The sequence below is a fragment of the Scyliorhinus canicula genome, chromosome 10 (assembly GCF_902713615.1).
Source record: "Scyliorhinus canicula chromosome 10, sScyCan1.1, whole genome shotgun sequence".
NCBI lineage: Eukaryota > Metazoa > Chordata > Chondrichthyes > Carcharhiniformes > Scyliorhinidae > Scyliorhinus > Scyliorhinus canicula.
Genome location: NC_052155.1, coordinates 63,142,719 through 63,157,171, shown reverse-complemented (window position 1 = coordinate 63,157,171; position 14,453 = coordinate 63,142,719). Strand labels below are relative to the sequence as shown.

Below are 14,453 nucleotides of genomic sequence, written 5' to 3'. Positions count from 1 at the left end.
TCCTGATATTACGTCCTTGATAATTGATTTGAACAATTTTCCCACAAAGGGGGCGAAATTCTCCGACCACCCGCAGGGTCAGAGAATCGCCCGGGAACGGTGAAAATCCCGCCCCTGCCGTGGCCGGAATTCTCCGCCACCCGGGAATTGGCGGGGGTGGGAATCACACCCCGCCGATCGGCGTGCCCTCCGCACCGAGCGGCGAGCCCCCTGCGGCGATTCTCCGGCCCACATGGGCCGAAGTCCCGCCGCTGAGAGGCCTCTCCCGCCGCCGTGGTTTGAACCACCTCTGGTGGCGGTGGGATCGGCGGCGCGAGCAGGCCCCCGGGGTCCTGGAGGTGGCACGGGGCGATCGGACCCCGGGGGGTGCCCCCACGGTGGCCAGGCCCGCGATCGGGGCCCACCGATCGGCGGGCAGGCAAGTGCCGTGGGGGCACTCTTTTTCTTCCACCGCCGCCAGGCCTCCACCATGGCGGAGGCGGAAGAGAGTCCCCCAGCGGCATGCGCCGGTGGTGACATCAGCGGCAGCTGACGCACCAGCGCATGTGCGAACCGGCGAAGGCCTTTCGGCCAGCTCCGGCGCCGGGTGGCAAAGGCCACTGGTGCCGGTTTTGGCACCAGTCGGCGTGGCGCCTACCACTCCGGCACGAGCCTAGACCCCAAAGGCATACAAGGCTCTGGGCCAAATGCTGGAAAGTGGGATGAGAATACTTACGTCTTTGTTTTTGACCAGCACAGACACGATGGACTGTAGGACTTTTTCTGTGCTGTAAACCTCTATGATTCTATGACCCTTTTGCAAGTGCTTCATGCATTAGGCTTGCCTTTTTGGCATTTTAATCATCCCAACTTTTCTTTGTACTGTGGCCCTATTTGCATCTCGTGCTTGATTACCCTGTCTACCTTTTTTGCATTTTACCGTTCTTTCTTTTATTACTATCCTTGGGCACAATTCAGCGGAATAATATCTGAGTGTAATTTTGGGCGAGTTTGGTGGGATGTTTCACATCGGTCCCATTGCCGAGATTGCGGCGTGTATTCAACGGCACTTTGTGCCAGAAATGAGCCCCCACATGAATCTCCCCATTCCTGGATCCCTCGCCATCTGATTCACCCAACTCACATCTCAGCTGCTCACCGTTCACAAGGGAGTGCTATTTTTAAGCCGTCCCCCCACCATTCTCTCCCATAAATACACAAGCAACACAGCGCGCAGACCTGCTCCTCACTTTGGTAATGCTGACCTGACCAGGCTTCTCAATGCAGTGGATGGGAGGCAGTGCACCCTGTTTGCCCGAGGGTGGTCAGAGAACCAGTAGCGGGGTCAACAATGGCACCTGGGAACCTGTGACAGCTGCATTGAGTGTGGGCAGCATGACCAGGAGGACCACCGTCCAATGTAGAAAGAAGACAAACAACCTCCATCCAGCTGCAAGGGTAAATTACCACCTCTCTCCTGGCATCAGTTCCCCATGACACCCCTCAAATTCTCAAATCCCTTCCAATTGATTGGCCAAGACCTTGCACACTACCCACATGTGATCTTCAAGCTTGTTCCTCAGAACCCCCTGGCAACCACCAGCACAACTCATTCATGTCGAAGTGCATTACCCCACATGCCACCTGCTATAGACCCTGACCCATCAAGTGTGCTGCTCACAATGTCCTCTCTTTGTCTCCGCAGAAGTTAGCCCACAATGAGAGGGAAAGGACAAAGACAGGGTGCGGAATCTTAGAGATCTGAGTCCTCATCCCCAACGACGAATTTGCCCTGGAATCGTGGGATTGCCCGAGGAGAAAGAAGTGACCGAAAGTGAAGGCGGCTTGCGCCACAGAGGTGAGGATCCAGTACCCCGAACACCCAGATGACTTGTCTCAAGTGAGCTGTTGATGTCCCACAAATTGAAACTTCCCTCTCACTGACCACATGGCTCCATCTGATAAATCAGGGTCATCCAGAGTCATACCCCCTGCCGCTCTGCCACCCAAGAGAATACCTCGAAGGAAAGCTCCAAGAACACCAGTGATGCATTACAGGTAACATTCACACCTACCAGCAGTGTAGACACATACCTCTGTGGTCTACATTAATGGATATGCTTCAGGGGCACTATCTGGTTAGCATCAGGGAGACAGCAGTTGGAGGACTGCTGAATCTCAGCACACAGCTCGATCCCAGCCAGATGTCGAGCCTCTGGACAAGATTCTCCTTGAGCTGATGCAGGTGACAGACCAGAGCCATGAGGTTCAGGACAGGATGTCAGTAACATTCCAGCAACTGAAAGGCCAATTGGAGGAGTCCCAAAGCCTCTAGGCCACAGGAGATGGTGTCGGCAATGCATGGCACCGAGGCCAATACTGTTAGAGTGGCGGATCACAGTGGAAAACCTGGAGCTTGGCATCTGCGCCTTGAGTGGTGGTTTCCCAAACCCTACACTCATCCCTAGAGCATCTCGACACCGTGGACTCCTACATCAGACTCTTTATTGACTACAGCTTCATCTTCAACACCAGCCAAGCTTATATAAAAGCTCTAAAACCTAGGACTTGGCTCCTCACTCTGCAACTGGATCCTCGACTTTCAGATCCACAGACCACAATCAATAAGAATGAACAATGCAACCTCCTCTACAATAATCCTAAATACCGGGGTCCCGCAAGGCTGCGTATTTAATCCCCTCCAATACCTCCTGTACACACACGACTGCGTGGCAAAATTTGGTTTCAACTCCATCATTGGTTTACGACCATAATGGGCCGAATTTCGAGTAACAACGAGTCAGAATACAGGAGGGAGATAGAGAACCTAGTGGAGTGGTGCAGCGACAATAATCTTTCCCTCAATGCCAGCAAAACTAAAGAGCTGATCATTGACTTCAGGAAGAAAAGTACTGTACACACCCCTGTCAGCATCAACGGGGCCGAGGTGGAGGTGGTTAGCAGCTTCAAATTCCATGGGGTACACATCTCCAAAAACATGTCCTGGCCCACCCACGTCGGCGCTGCCACCAAGGAAGCACAACAGCGCCTATACTTCCTCAGGAAACTAAGGAAATTCAGCATGTCCACATTAAGTCTTACCAACTTTTACAGATACACCATAGAAAGCATTCTATCTGGCTACATCACAGCCTGGTACGGCAACTGCTCCACCCAAAACCGCAAGAAACTTCAGAGAGTGTGAACACAGTCCAGTCCATGACACAAACCTGCCTCCCATCCATTGACTCCATCTACACCTCCTGCTGCCTGGGGTAAGCGGGCAGCATAATCAAAGATCCCTCCCCGGCTTACTCACTCTTCCAACTTCTTCCATCAGGCAGGAGATACAAATGTCTGAGAACACGCACGAACAGACTCAAAACCAGCTTCTTCCCCGCTGTTATCAGACTCCTAAACAACGCTCTTATGGACTGACCTGATTAACACTACACCTCTAGATGCTTCACCCAATGCCGCTGTTCATGTAGTTACATTGTGTACCTTGTGTTGCTCTATTATGTATTTCTTTTATTGTATTTCTTCCATTTTCTTTTCATGTACTTAATGATCTGTTGAGCTGCTCGCAGAAAAATACTTTTCACTGTACCTCGGTACGTGTGAAATAAACAAAATCCAAACCAAGGCATGGCCCAGGCTGTGACAATTATGGCTGAAGGCATTATGCCCAGTCGATCAGGTACATGTCCCAGACACAGGTAAATATTGCCGAGACACTCCAGACGTGGCTCAGCCACTGGGAATTATCGTTGAGGGCATCAACACCATGGTACAGACAAAGGGGGGCCTCCGGGACTGGTAGAGACAGATGACTCAGCAGCTTTTGGAGCTCGCTCCAGCTGCGCTCCATCGCATGAAGTCCCCAGGGGCCCTATTGGCACCCACAGGAAGGAGAAAGTGCTGGAGGCCAATGCAGGCGGTCTGTCACCAAGGCAACTCGTGTGGTCTCCAGTTCTTATGAATTCCCCCCCTTATGACACCGGCACATCTCACAGGCATCCGGCAGAGCAGGGTGGCAGGGCGACACATGTGACTCTGGTAAGTCATGGCGGGGTCTTCGGGCTCCAGTCCCTCGAGAGGACGTCCAGCAAGTGCATCAAAGACAAAAGGGTAGGAAAGCAGCAGGCTGCGCCCACCTCTGATGTGCACCTTGGGAACACACCTGGATGTAGCACTAGACCATGAAAGATCAAGAAGAGTGAGGAGTACTGAGTGGGCACTGGTGAGGTCAGTATCCATAGCTTGGAGGAATGGAAATCTGTCATATTAAAATGTTTGCATATAAAATTGCTCAAAATTGAAGCCTGTCATACCTGATACATTTGAAGTCTCAATCACATTAATCTTCACAACAGATCTGACACCACTCCCTCTCCACCCCCGTTCCCCCTTCTCCGGCAGAGTGCTCCAAGATCAAAAGTACCCAATGCAGACTCTGTACACAGGATGGGTGTGAGTGCACTGTCAGCAGAAAGACAGGACTCAAACTTTTTCAGGACAGGAGGAACAGCAGACTTTCCTCATAGCGAGTGTCAAAACTCTCCTGCCTTGTATAGTGACTCGCCCATCCCCTTGGAGTGATGTTACATAGATACTTGGAGACGGGAACAGGGTGGTCAGTAAGGGGTAGTGTGATGTAGGGGTGTGATTTGGGGGGAATGAGGGGAAGAAAACAGGGAATTAGTGAGAAAGTTGGGGAAATGGGGTGGGGGGGGGGGGTGTTCAGCTAACGAACACAGCCTGATCCTAGGAGAATCTGGATATGTTGAGGGCCTCCCTGGTCCTCCTAGCATGTTGGACCCTCACCGTAGTCTGTCCTCCATCCTTCAGCTCCTCCTCCGGCTCATCCTCCAGCTCTTCCTGGTCCGCCTCCTCCTAAAAAGAGACCACAAGTGTCACCTCCTCCTCCGGCATGTCGCCCCACTGTTGAGCAAGATTATGATGGGCACAGCTGACCCCCACAAAATGGAAGAGCCTCTTGGGGGAAGTACTGCAGGGCACCGCCATAGCGGTCAAGACATCGGAACAGCATCTTGAGCAGCCCGATGCACCGCTCAATGACAGAACAGGTGGCAATGTGGACCTCATTGTATCAGTCTCAGGCCTCTGCACCACCATTATCAGCCATGACCTTAGCGGGTATCCCTTGACACCCACAAGCCAACCCATCCTGGGGTGGTACTTGAAGACACCAGGGATCTCAGATTTCCACAGGATGTAGCTATCATACATACCCTCAGGGTACCGGGCACAAGCGTGCATGGTTCTGAGGCAGTGGTCATACACAATCTGAATATTCAGGGAATGGAACCCCTTCCTGTTAAAATATGGCATTCCTTGATGACATGCTGCTCAGACAGTGACACGCATGCCATTGATGACCCCCTGCACCTGGGGCCTTCAGGCGATGGTAGCAAATCCTGCAGTTTGGACATCTTGGTGGGTTTGGTCCAGGTCGAAAGTGATAGTCTGATGCCCAGACATACAGAGCATCTGTCACTTCCTAGATGTACCTGTGGGCAGATGACTGCAATATGCCACACAGGTCCCCGCTTGAGCCTTGGAATAACCTGGTGGCATAGAAGATTAGGGTGCAGTGACCTTCACGGCCAATGGGAGCGGGAACCCCTGCATGGGGTTCCATTCCCGCGAGGACGTGGGACAGGTGCCGTACTGTCTCTGTTGAGACAGAGGCTTCTGCGGCATAAGCTGTCCATCAGCTCATAGAAGGACCAATGCCGCCTGTATACTTTAGTCCATCACTGGCCTCCCTTTCTGACCCCCCTCCTCAGCCTGATGGGTGGCCAGGTCTCCAAGATGTGTATTGGCTCCCTGCAAATGTGGTGCCATCTCCAGCCTATGTTGGCATTACTGCGGTCTCCGGAGTCTTCCCACCTCGGCTGCCAGAAGCACAATGAGAGCAACCTCCACAGGATCGACACCAGAAATAATTTTTCTATATGGAAGTAATTGGAGAAGAAGAGAGACCGACAATCAGTTAGGGCTTCCACACCGGGACCCTCAAATCCCCCAAGCCTCTCCCACCCTTTCCATGACTGTCCCTCCTTTTCTCAGAATGCTATCCAGCAAGTCAGTTGTGCTACATTACTCTCAACACTCACCACCGTACATGAGGCACTAGACCCCATTAGGAAATATTAGGGAGGCCGTGTTCGGCTGTCCTCCACTCATTCAGACACTTACCCTTTGGCCGCGAGAGGATCATAAGACCATAAGACCATAAGACATAGCAGAATTAGGCCACTTGGCCCATCGGGTCTGCTCCGCCATTCAATCAGGGTTGATATTTTCTCATCCCCATTCTCCTGCCTTCTCCCCATAACTACTGATCCCCTTATTAATCAAGAACCTATCTATCTCTGTCTTAAAGGAACTCAGTGATTTGGCCTCCACAGCTTTCTGCGGCATAGAGTTCCACAGATTCACCACCTTCTGGCTGAATAAATGCCTCCTCATTCTGTTCCAAAGGATCGTCCCTTCAGTCTGAGATGGTGTCCTCTGGTTCTAGTTATTCCAACAAGTGGAAACATCGTCTCCACGTCCACTCTATCCAGGCCTTGCAGTATCCTGTAAATTTCAACAAGGTCCCCCCCCTCATCCTTCTAAACTCCAATGAGTACAAACACAGAGTTCTCAAACGTTCCTCATATAACATGTTCTTCATTCCAGGGATCATTCTTGTGAACCTCCTCTGAACCCTTTCCAAGGCCAGCACATCATTCCTTAGATATAGGGCCCAAAACTGCTCACAATACTCCAAATGGGGTCTGACCAGAGCCTTATACAGCCTCAGATGTACATTCCTGTTCTTGCATTCTAGCCCTCTTGACATGAATGCTAACATTGCATATGCCTTCTTATCTGCTGACTGAACCTGCACAGTAACCTTCAGAGAATCGTGAACAAGGACTCTTTGTGCTTCTGATTTCCTAAGCATTTCCCCATTTAGAAAATAGTCTATGCCTAAATTCCTCCTTCCAAAGTGCACATTGTATTTCCACATTGTATTTCCACATTGTATTTCATTTGCCACTTCATTGCTCACTCTCCTAGCTTGTCCAAATCCTTCTGCAGCCCCTTGCTTCCTCAATACTACCTGTCCCTCTACAGATCTTTGTATCATCTGCAAACTTAGCAACAGTGCCTTCAGTTCCTTCTTCCAGATCATTAATGTATATTGTGAAAAGTGTGGTCCCTGCACAGACCCCTGAGGCACACCACTAGTCACCGGCTGCCATCCTGAAAAAGACCCCTTTATCCCCACTCTGCTTTCTGCCAGTCAGCCAATTCTCTATCCATGCCAGGATCTTACCCTTAACACCATTGGCTTTTAACTTATTTAACAGTCTCCTATGCGGCACCTTGTCAAAGGCCTTCTGGAAATCTAAATAAATCAGGTCCACTGGTTCTCCTTTGTCTAACTTCCTTGTTACCTCCTCAAAGAACTCTAATAGATTTGTCAGACATGATCTCCCTTTGACAAAGCTGTGCTGACTCAGTCCTATTTTACCATGCACTTCCAAGTACTTCACAATTTCACCTTTAATAACAGACTCTAAAATCTTACCAATGACCAAAGTCAGGCTAACCGGCCTATAATTTCCCGTCTTCTGCCTCCCTCCCTTCTTAAACAGTGGCGTTACATTAGCCACTTTCCAGTCTTCTGGGACCCTTCCTGCCTCCAGTGATTCCTGAAAGACCATCACCATTGCCTCCACAATTTCCTCAGCTACCTCTTTTAGGATCCTTGGGTGTAGTCCATCCGGTCCAGGTGAGTTATCTACTTTTAGGCCTTTCAGTTTCCCCAGAACCTTCTTCTTAGTAATGCTCACTGCACTTACCTCTGCCCCCTGGTTCTCCTGGAGCTCTGGCATCCCACAGGTGTCTTCCACCGTGAAGACATCAGTAGGATCCTCAGTGGTGAAGCCCAGCTCTTTACTATTTGATTGTTGCCAGCTGCCTCTATAATTTGAGTCTCCTCGAGTAACATAGAACATACATACAGTGCAGAAGGAAGCCATTCGGCCCATCGAGTCTGCACCGACCCACTTAAGCCCTCACTTCCACCCTATACCTGTATCCCAATAACCCCTCCCAACAGGCACATTGTTCAGGCATTAAAAGTTGCTGGACATGCAGTGCATAATCATCCTCTAGAGTCATGGCACCTGTGCCTTTGAGGAGGCACTTAAGAGTTGAGGAGCATGAAGTGCTCTCAAAACTAACAAGGCTAATTCCTCATTTGAAATCGCCTTCAGCTGTGAAGTGAGAGGTTGGTCACAGTCAAAGGGGGTGAAATTGACTTTCTGGGGAGAAGCTTCAGGAGGGCTCCGTCCTGGGTAAGTGTGGTAGGTTGGCAGGCTGCAGCTGTGATTGCCCCTATTATAGGTCTCCACAATATTTAAAGATGGTTTGAATGTCTCACAGATGCAAAGCCCCTCTACCCACCCCCTTCCCAGCCTAGGGGTGTCCCCAGACCTGGAATGCTCCAGGCCCCGAACAACCCCAACCTCCCTGAAGGCCCCCAACTCGCAGTCCCCTTCCCCTACGACCATTGACTATTCACCCTTTTCCTCCGGAATGTCCTGTCGCCGCTCTGGGACATCCTAATCCTAGCACCAGGAAGGCAATGTGCTATCCTGCAGTCTCCCCGAATTCTCCCCGGGGAAAACTTTTCAGTAGAGCTATGAGATGGCATCACCCAATCATATAGAAGATTGTCCGATTAATAAAAATATGACAATAACTGCCTGATATTCTCCTTCGAATCATCAGTAAAATAACAAAAAAAACATCAGAACATAAGCACATAACAAATAGGAGCATGAGTATTTGATTTGGCCCTTTAATCCTGCTCTATAATTTAATGCAATCCTGATTGATCTTTTACCTCAGCTTCACTTTTCCTGCGCACTTCCCATATCCCTTGATTGCCTGAGAATCAAAAATCTATCAATGTCAGTCTTGAATATACTTTCGGAATAAGCATCCACGACCTTTTGTTTGGTTGCACCAAAATTCTGTTCAATTGTAGCCAGATTTCTGTATTCTTGTACCCAATTACATTGCAACAAAGATTAACATGCCACTTGTCTTCCGAATTACTTACTTTATCTGCATGCTAATTTTCTGTTTTCCTTGTACAATTCATCTGTATACCATCAAGTAGCACTTGAGTATTGAATTTCTCATCTTTATGAAGCTCCTAACAACACTGAGGTTAATAAGGATTAATGGTAGCCATGATGTGGAGATGCCGGCGTTGGACTGGGGTGAGCACAGTAAGAAGTCTTACAACACCAGGTTAAAGTCCAACAGGTTTGTTTCAAACACGAGCTTTCGGAGCACGGCTCCTTCTTCAGGTGAATCCATTCACCTGAAGAAGGAGCCGTGCTCCGAAAGCTCGTGTTTGAAACAAACCTGTTGGACTTTAACCTGGTGTTGTAAGACTTCTTACAATAAGGATTAAAGCCTTTGATAGTTGGATTTGTATCTGACACAAAGTTATTGTTGGGGGCGAATTATCATAATTCCAAGACCTTACTTCAAAAGAGTTTCTCAAGGAAGCAATCCCAGTCCAACCATTTTCAGCTTCATTAACATGAGATGGCAGATACAATTTCTACACTGTAATTGCTACAACTAGTAAAATGCAGCTTTTTTTGCAAAAAGGATAATTATAGGAATTAGGAGCAGAAGTAAGCAATTCAGCCTTCAAGCCTGCTCCACCATTCAATCAGATCATGGCTGATCTCTTCCTGGTCTCAAATCCACCTCCACACCTGTTGCCCATATCCCTTTATCCAGTTTTTTTTATCAATCAAGCCTTTGACAATCTATAAATTTTAATAACCTCTCATGAGGAATTAGGCAGTATACAAATCAGTGAAAAATGTTCAGAAATCAATTTGTTCAAAATTAAATATCCTTGTTGGAACAAACAATGGACGGTACACTTTCCAGATAATTCTCGTAAATTGGGTGCTCTCAACGAATATAAAGCATTCAAAAATTATAACAGACTCAGCATAAAAACCATTAATCCAACAAAATTTGAAGAAAAAAAGTATATTGCTGACACAGCACCAAACAAAGCAAACTTCCAACCTAAGTCTGTTCATTCTGCATCCCTGCTCTTTCATGTCCAGAGTAGTAATTTCTAAAACATAGCCCATGGAAGATCATGGAACAAATTTGGCTGTCCAGTAAAATTGATCATTGTGGTGAGGCATTTCCATGATGGCATGCTTGCTCATGAATTGGATTATGAAGCATCATCTAATCCTTCCCAGTCACAAATGGAGTGCAAAAGATTTGATTCTTACCCTATTAAGGCATACATTCAGAAATATTTTCTGCCAGTGAAAATGGTATCCACATATTGACAACAAATTTTCCATTTCAGAAAGCAACGAGTCAAAACCAAATACATGAAGCAGTAGTTCATTACATTTTGTTTACTGAATACTATGCCCTAAATTCCTGTTCAGAATAAGAAATGCAACAAAACATGTACTGCTTTTCATCTGTATGTGATCATTTTGATTTCATCATCAGCACCAAAAAGACTGGAGTCACATACCAATCTGCTCCACAAAAGCAATATGTGTAGTCAATTATCACAGTCAATGGGGATAGGCTAGAAGCAGTTGACAAATTTAACTACATCAGCAATACGCTCTCCAGAACAGTTCATTCACTGGATTAGATTGGATATGTTTATTGTCACATGTACCGAGGTACAGTAAAAAGTATTTTTCTGTGTGTAGCTCAAACAGATCATTTAGTACATAAAATGAAAAGAACGTACATAATAGGGCAACACAAGGTACACAATGTAAATACCTATACACCGGCATCGGGTGGAGCTTACAGGAGTGTAGTATTAATCAGGTCAGTCCATAGAGGGTCATTTAGTAGTCTGGTAATAGCAGTGAAGAAGCTGTTTTTTAATCTGTTTGTGCGTGTGCTCAGACTTTTGTATCTCCTGCTCCATTGAAGAATTTGGAAGAGTGAGTAAGCTGGATGGGAGGGGTCTTTACTGCCTGCTTTCTCAAGGTAGCGGGAGATGTAGATTGTCAATGGATGGGAAGCGGGTTCATGTGATGGACTGGGCGGTGTTCATGACTCTCTGAAGTTTCTTGCTGTCGTGGGACGAGCAGTTGCCATACCAGGCTGTGATGCAGCCAGATAGGATGCTTTCTATGCTGCACTTCAAAAGTTGGTAAAAGTCAGTGCAGACATGCCAAATTTCCTTACTTCCCTGAGTACATATGGGCGCTGTTGTGCTTTCTTGGTGGCAGCGTTGACATGGGTGGACCAGGACAGATTTTAGTGATGTGCACACCTAGGAATTTGAAGCTGTCAACCTTCTCCACCTTGGCACCATTGATGCAGTCAGGAGTGTGTTCAGTACTTTGCTTCCTGAAGTCAATAACAAGCTCTTTAGTTTTTCTGGCATTCATAGAATTTACAGTGTAGAAGGAGGCCATTCAGCCCATCGAGTCTGCACTGGCCCTTGGAAAGAGCACCCTACCCAATATCACACCTCCACTCTATCCCCGTAACCCAGTAACCCCACCCCACCTTTTTTGGATACTAAGGGCAACTTACCATGGCCAATCCACCAAACCTGCACATCTTTGGACTGTGGGAGGAAACCAGAGCACCCAGAGGAAACCCACGCAGACACTAAGATAACGTGCAGACTCCGCACAGTAAGTGACCCAAGCCGGGAATCGAACCTGCGACCCTGGAGCTGTGAAGCAACTGTACTATCCACTGTGCTACCGTGCTGCCCCTGGCCTACTGCACCTGGTTTTCCCAGGCAGTCTCCCATCCAAGTACTAACCAGGCCTGGGTCTGCTCAGCTTCTGAGGTAAGACGAGATCAGGCGTTTTCAGACTAGTATGGCCGCAGGCAATTGAGGATGAGACTGTTGTCGGTACACCTTTGTTATCTTTGTTGACAACAAAGAATCACTAAGGCCAGCATTGCTTTTGGCAAGTTATGAAAAATGGTCTGGGTGTGGGCGGCACTGTGGCACAGTGGTAAGTACTGCTGCCTCAGTGCTGCGCCAGGGATCCAGGTTCAATTCCAGCCTTTGGTCACTGTCTGAGTTGAGTTTGCACATTCTACCCATGTCTGCATGGGTTTTGCCGCATGCTCCGGTTTCCTCCCACAGTCCAAAGATGTGCAGGTTAGGCAGATTGGCCACGCTAAATTGCCCCTTAGTGTCCAAAAGGATGTGTACATTAATGGGATAGGATGGGGGAGTGAGCTTGGGTGAAGTACTCCTTCAGAGTGTTGGTTCAGACTCAATGGGCTGAATGGCATCCTTCTGCACTGTGGGGATTCTATGATTCTATGAGCGATGAGGAAATAGTCTCTCAACGAAACTGAAGGTATAGAGCGGTAGTACTTCCCATTACTTACATGTGTGTGATCATGGACACCTTACTCCAGACTTGCAAACGAGCTACACCACGTTCAAATTATTTGCTTGCAGTGAATGCTCAAGATCAGATGCAAAGAGGGTGCGGGGTCTGTGGTGGTAGGTGGGGAATTTTTATGGAGCACACAAGAGCAGGAAATGTGGTTTCCAGGTGACTTCAAATGGTAGGATTCAAAATCTTGATTTCCCAACAATGGGTTAAGATGCAAAAATAAAGTTAGCAGTGCATTTTCAGCATGTTGATCCACACACCAGCCTGTGGCAGATTCATGTTTGTAATACTTTTAATTGCCATGAATAGTCAATATGTAAAACATTTTAAAATTACAAACTACTTTCAAGATAAAGTCTGCAGCATCTCGATTGTCCCCATCCCCTGCTCGTGGCGTAACTGGAATCCTATAGTTCAACGTTGGAACCCCCATTAGAATAAATTAGCATCTGATTATCAGGTCTCTACACCTGATAATTCCCCACATCCACTGTTACATTATCCATTCATGTCAGTGTGCTGAATTAAGACAGGTCTCCCAAGGCATGCCCCTGGCGAGCAGAACCCTCTCTGGAGGAGCTCAAGTGAGTGCATCACTCAGGGGAAATGGTCATGCCCAGTACTGGATAAAGACAAATTACTGCAGATGCTGGAATCTGAAACCAAAGAGAAAATGCTGGAAAATCTCAGCAGGTCTGGCACCATCTGTAGGGAGAGAAAAGAGCAAACATTCCGAGTCCAGATGACCCTTTGTCAAAGCTAAAAGACTTAAAAAGTGGGAAATATTTAGACTGTGGGTGAGAGAATGAAAGATGAGTCATAGCCACAGAAACCAAGGAGAAAGAGTGCTAATGGCAGTCTCCAGAGAGAACAAAAGGTATGAAAGGCCAAACAATAGAGAAAGTAACATCAGAGGTTAAACTGTGACAGATGTAGATGTGGGAGGAGGGCAAGGGGAAGCAAAGGGGAGAAAAGGTAAGGAAAGGGGACATGCATGCCCACATGTCTGTCCTTGGCCTGCTGCAGTGTTCCAGTGAAGCTGTACACAAACTGGAGGAACAGCATCTCATCTTCTGGTTAGGCACGCTACAGCCTTCTGGTCTCAACATCGAATTCAACAACTTCAGATGATTAGCTGTACCCCACTTCAACCCCGTTGTTTTCATCCCATTTTATTTTGACTGTCTTTTACCATTTCTTTCTTTCTTGTCTTTCTTTATATATATTCCACCCTCCCCTACCTTGTCCCCCTTTCTTTACTTTTTTTTATCCCCCTTCAAGCGGCACTACTGGGATGAATGTTCCAGGGAGGGGAAGCGGTGGTCAGTGCAGTGGGCGAATTCTGCATGAGGTGGAGATATTCCATAGAGAAGGTGTTCAGGGGTGAAGAGAGGTGTTCCAAATGTTATTGCTTATAACGGGGCAGGTTTTGAAAATGGCACCTTGATCTTTAAAAAAACAAAGTTGCCAGTCAATCAGTACCCACCTGCTAGAGTTACATCATGGGACCCAGCCCCTGCTTTTTAAAATCAGGTTAGCAGTACGACCGAGAAATCGCTTGTTGCCGATGGCCTCAACGCCGCTTTTCCCACCGCTGCAACTCTCTGAATATGTTAAGAAGATTCCGGCCAACATTGTTTCTTCCACAATAAAGGAAATGTCCATAACTCACCTGTAACCTTCAATGCGTGCCAAGCATAAAGCATGCCAGTTTAGCTCACTGACTAAACTAGTCTTCACAAATAATAGGGCTGAAAATGTGAATAAAGTGAAACGAATGTAATGTGAAATATTTACAAGTGAAATTTAATTTTGAAAAATACCTGCGCCACCTTTCTGATCTCAGGTTTTATGTTAATGGATAACGGAGTTGAGCAGGACTATTTTGTCCGTGATACAGGGCCTCCCCGTTTACCAGGAAACTCATTTATATTTCACCCATAGCTCCAACATTGTCAATTGACAGTGCGTTTCACCACTGAAAAG

The 14,453-nt window shown here is 47.5% G+C and overlaps 1 pseudogene; it reads right to left on the bottom strand.

Annotated features, from left to right (window-relative positions):
- Positions 1-11,823: 11,823 nt before the first annotated feature.
- On the bottom strand, positions 11,824-11,942 carry LOC119972980 (annotated as a pseudogene).
- Between the last annotated feature and the right edge of the window lie 2,511 nt (positions 11,943-14,453).